The 4,869-nt window shown below is 36.4% G+C and overlaps 1 protein-coding gene across 3 annotated transcripts in view; it reads left to right on the top strand.

The window, feature by feature from the left end:
* Positions 1–2,862: 2,862 nt before the first annotated feature.
* Positions 2,863–4,869, top strand: part of cdk16 (cyclin-dependent kinase 16) — a 30,127-nt gene continuing 28,120 nt past the window's right edge. The window contains exon 1 of one of the 3 annotated variants that reach the window (XM_043245984.1): positions 2,863–3,291. The gene's annotated coding sequence lies outside the window, so the exon portion shown is untranslated. The remainder of the gene's footprint in view (positions 3,292–4,869) is intronic. The other 2 variants (XM_043245982.1, XM_043245983.1) reach the window with 2 other exon arrangements.

Below are 4,869 nucleotides of genomic sequence, written 5' to 3'. Positions count from 1 at the left end.
CAACTGGGCTGAGTTTTAATCCTCCTTTAGCCAATCATGTTCTAATCTTCCTGCGCTTTCTTACACCCCCTTCCTGCCTCCTTGTTTTCCCTATTTCTCCTCCTCCTCCACTCCCCGTGCACACACTGACACATGGTTAATGATGACAAAAGAGGGGCTTCGGCATCACCATTTTCCAGCATAGGGAGTATAAAGAGTGGCACGTCTTCTACAAAAAACATGATAATAAAAAAAAATAATGCAATACTACATATATATACATTTGAATGCACTTAATGCATTATGAAGATATACATTATGAAAATAATGTAAATGCAAATGTAAGTGTAAATGCAAAAAAACCCCAAATGATTTCATTTTTGTAATGGTAAATATATTTCTATAACAAATAATAAAAAATAAATAAATAAAAATTAAAATAAGAAGTAAAAATATAAAACCAATAAATTAATGTCACCAATTATCAACTAATAATCAGCTAATATTGGAGACTTTTTAACTATACACACACACACATATATATATATATATATATATATATACACACACATATATATATAGATAGATAGATAGATAGATAGATAGATACTGACCATATTCTTTTACTATTGTTCTATAATTATCTAAATAAGTAAAACAATCATTAATAAACACACACACACACACACAATATGTTCATACTATTACATGAAGCAAATTCAGTCTAAATGTATTGATATTGACTGATACTGTAGAGTTAATTGTTCATCCACCTTAAAACTGCTTGAAATTCACATGTAAAATCCTATTTTTGTGTGTGAAACTTTGGGTGCAGTGGTGCACATAGTTCTGTAACCACATAAATATACACATGAGAACATGATCATATTCTATACTTGTGGTATTGCATGAGCGCTACATGAGGCTAAGGAGAAAACAGAGAGAAAGAGAAGGAGAAAGGTTACAGATCCCAAATGTATTCTCCTTAGTACATGTCATTCCTAATCTAAATCATCCACACACACATAATGATGCTTTCAGACGGTGCATCCACAGACACAGGTGAGAGCCGGCACTCTGTTGTTCTGTGTTGTGCTTCTGTGAACCTCTAATGCTGCATAATAGTGTCGCTCTCAACATGTTAAGCACTTGAAATGTGAATGTACTAATGAAAGCAGCACATTACGGCATGCGTCAATGGGTTTGCCTTTTAGGTTTACATCAGCCACTTGACTCCTCTTATCTACATTATTGTTCACCAGTATAAATGAGACCTTAATAACATTCTTATTACTAATTAAAGCGCAAACACATGTGGTCATCATCAAGTAATAAGGATGGCATGTTGAAAGTCACCTGACCTGGGTGAACAGTGGCTACTGGTGGCCGAAAGAGGCATTTTCAGAAGTGCTCTCTCTTAATCAAGACAAGGTCGAACAAACATGACTGCCCTTGCCAATGGCTAGTGTTACATATAATTAAAGGCCATTGAAAAACAACACACTCGGTGCTTTTAAAAAATAAAAAGGTGTAACCTTGCATGCTTCTTTTTGCATTAAGTGTATGCAAACTTGCATTTTTCATCACCCACAAGCAGTGATTTAAACCTCTGGATAATTCCTAGCATTCAGTTTCTTCCCTGGTGAAGTAAAATGTTGGGAACTGTTAACGGAACAAAAGAATTGTTCATTTGCACCCAAGGCACATTGACGCAACCCCCATACAGTGGGTTTCCAGGACTAAAGTAACTGCTGGGGGCTCTGATGCATGCCAGAGCGGTGAGTCACTGTGGGTCTCCACTGCTCTGCATCACTCACACACACACACACACACATACTCGCTTCAGGTTAGGTTTCCCCCAGCTCTCCTAACCCATCCTGTTTAATTATCATATAAATCAATGCTGTCACTGCAATTATGGATATCCAAAATATAATGCACTAATAAGATTTCATGTACTCCATGTGTTATATATTGCAAGATGAACTGAAATTTAAATATACACGTAAGGGTATGAAGATTGTAATTATTAAACATATTTATATATATATATATATATATATATATATATATATATATATATATATATATATATATATATATATATATTATTGCTATCAAACAATCTCATTCAAAATAAGTTGAATTCAAGTTTTGGTTTGCATAATATATCTAATATATTATACAGTATATATTTTATATATTTATATTCGTATATCTTATATATAATTATATTTAAAATATAAACAAAATATTTTTCTTAAATATATACATGTATGTGTTTGTATTTATGTAATAAATATACACAGCACACACACACAAACTTTTGGACTTATGAAAATAAAATATGGATGAATGTATTTATTTCTGTATTTAATTATTTGATTATGTATTACAGTTTATTTCAACGTTTAACTATTTAATTTTGCATTGATTGTCCCTCCATAAAATACAAGCAAGTATTCAAGAAATATTTATGTTACATAGATTACAGTGTACACACCATTCTGATAGAATGATACATTTCCAGATGCACTTAATGATACACTTATTACTTAAGCCAGGGTGTAATGACGTATATCTACATTGAGAAGCCTTTTTAATGATAAATCTGCAACTGCAATTAAATGTAATTTCTTAAATAAATAATATGTCAAAAATATGTAACAGCTCAGCATGACAAACAGTGGCTCACACAGCATTCTGCATTAGACGCTGCACTCCCACTGCGTCACCCCTGCGCATTCCGACTAAATGGTACAGTCTGACTGGCTTGAACGGAATTCGGATCAGCCCATTATGAGCCAGTTTAATTTATTAGGGGTGGACGCTTTCACTTCCTATCCAAATTTTCTGACTGCAGGGACGCATAATGTACAGAATCGATCTAATCTGGGATATATCGTGATAAAAAAATAAATGTATCATGAAAACGTGCTAATAGCACTAGAATTAGCTCAATGACAAAATGACATGTTCCCCAACCTATCCAATGAGTGAGTGACTCCTGAATCTATTCGCAGCTGCTCTGTAGCTTCCATGATCCACTCCAGTCCGGATTTGGCAAGGAAAGGAACAGCTGCTGTAACGTTTTAGCAATTTCAAGAGAGAAGGAGCAGCGGTGAGACATGCGGGGTCTAAAGGAGTCGCTCCAGCAGCATTGGAGACCGGACAAACAGCAGCAGGAGTAGAGGATCATGGCCGAGGACTATTGGGAGAGCGCGGCCGCTTTGGGATATTATTACTGCTGTTAAGATTACACGAGCAACACACACTCATTTACACAAGCACACACGGATCTCAACTCCACGGGTAAGAAAGCCGTCCCGGATATCGTCCTGTCCCGCTCTGATATTTCATCGTAAAGTGGGGAAAGCATCATAATAGCACAGAAAAAGTAGATTTAGGCCGTTTTTGTGTGAGTTAATTCGCGCCGGACAGTCTGTGTGTGAAACCCTTGCTTGGGTCCTTAGGGATGTCTGAATGAAAACCGAGGGGATGTTTAATGGTATATGCGAACGGACAACAGAGAAAAGTAATACGAAGGAATACAAAATCATTCTCGCATTCCTGTACAATGGCCGTTTAATGCTGGTCTTTAAAGCCAGCTAACTAGCTAACCTGGCTAGCGTGTTTATGTGTGGTTTACTGTGGATTAGTCAGCAGTCTGTCTGCAATCAATGTTTAATTTCATTACTTTTACTTATTTATGGCTCGCCTGAATAATTGTCTTGTCCTGAGGGAGTCTTGTGTTTTATTCAGTCATGTTGTGCTTTCTAATAATGCCTGAATTACCTCAGGGGTTTATACAACATGGGTTTAATGTTGATTTTGAGCAGTTTAGTTTAACGTGTTAATGACGTACACTATTAAAAAATAGTATAAAAGGTAATATTTAATGAAACGCTTTTTATTGTCAATGACGTATTTTACGTTGGCATCGGCATCTTGTGATGACAGCGTCACGTCACTCATTCAAGACGTGATGGGGCGTTATATAATTTGACGTCATAGTTGTAAATATGTAGTATCGAATTCATGTTATCTAGAGGTAAAGCTGTACTTTATTCTATTTCTGGCTTTAAAATGCCGTAATGATCCTTCCAGCTCACATTGATTTCCCAGCAGGTGAAACCACTTTTGGTGCAAGTTAAACTGATGGAATGGGGAAGGAGGAAGAGTGATCCAGTTCGACTCTATCAAAACTTGTATGCGATACAGTAACGAGAAGTCTCCTTAAACACGCAGTTCTGGTCAGATGGAGGACAGTTGCCGGTCTGATTCAGACTGGCATGTTGGAGGCGTGGGTGCATGTTGAGGGGGTTGGTTTGTGGAATATTATCGCTAGGTTTTGACAGATGGTTTAAGAGTCTTTAACGTTGCTTTCCTCACCTAAACAGCCTTACGCCGTGGTAGCATGCACCGCAGCGTAAGGCCTCATCAGCCTAAATTTAAGTGGAGGTTTCAATTGATCGCTTATTTAAGAGAATTAGGAAAAGCACTTGACCTTTGACTTCCCTCTTGGGAGTAATTGGCTTCGAAGCAGGACTAGAATAATTCCAAAGAAGCGTGCATCGCTTGCAGAATTTCTGTAGTCATTTTAAAGGGATTTTTCAGTGACAGATGGGAAAAATTAAGTGGAATCTGTCCATGCACGACCGATAAGCAAAAGTGCTACCTCTTTGCTGTAAATTTACCAACAGCTTTTTCACACTTTGCACTTCTGTGTATTTTCTTTCATTAAATTGCATTACTTTCAGTAGTCATTGAAAAAAAAAAAAACATACTGGTTAAACATTGGCTTATTTTGGCTACATGATCTTGTTTTTAGCGTTATAGACATTACTTAAAAACACAGAATTCCTTCATGCCATTTACCTTTTTATAATT

Source organism: Puntigrus tetrazona, chromosome 8, assembly GCF_018831695.1.
Source record: "Puntigrus tetrazona isolate hp1 chromosome 8, ASM1883169v1, whole genome shotgun sequence".
NCBI lineage: Eukaryota > Metazoa > Chordata > Actinopteri > Cypriniformes > Cyprinidae > Puntigrus > Puntigrus tetrazona.
Note: the sequence above shows the minus strand (reverse complement) of the source record. Positions and strands in the feature narration are given on the sequence as shown.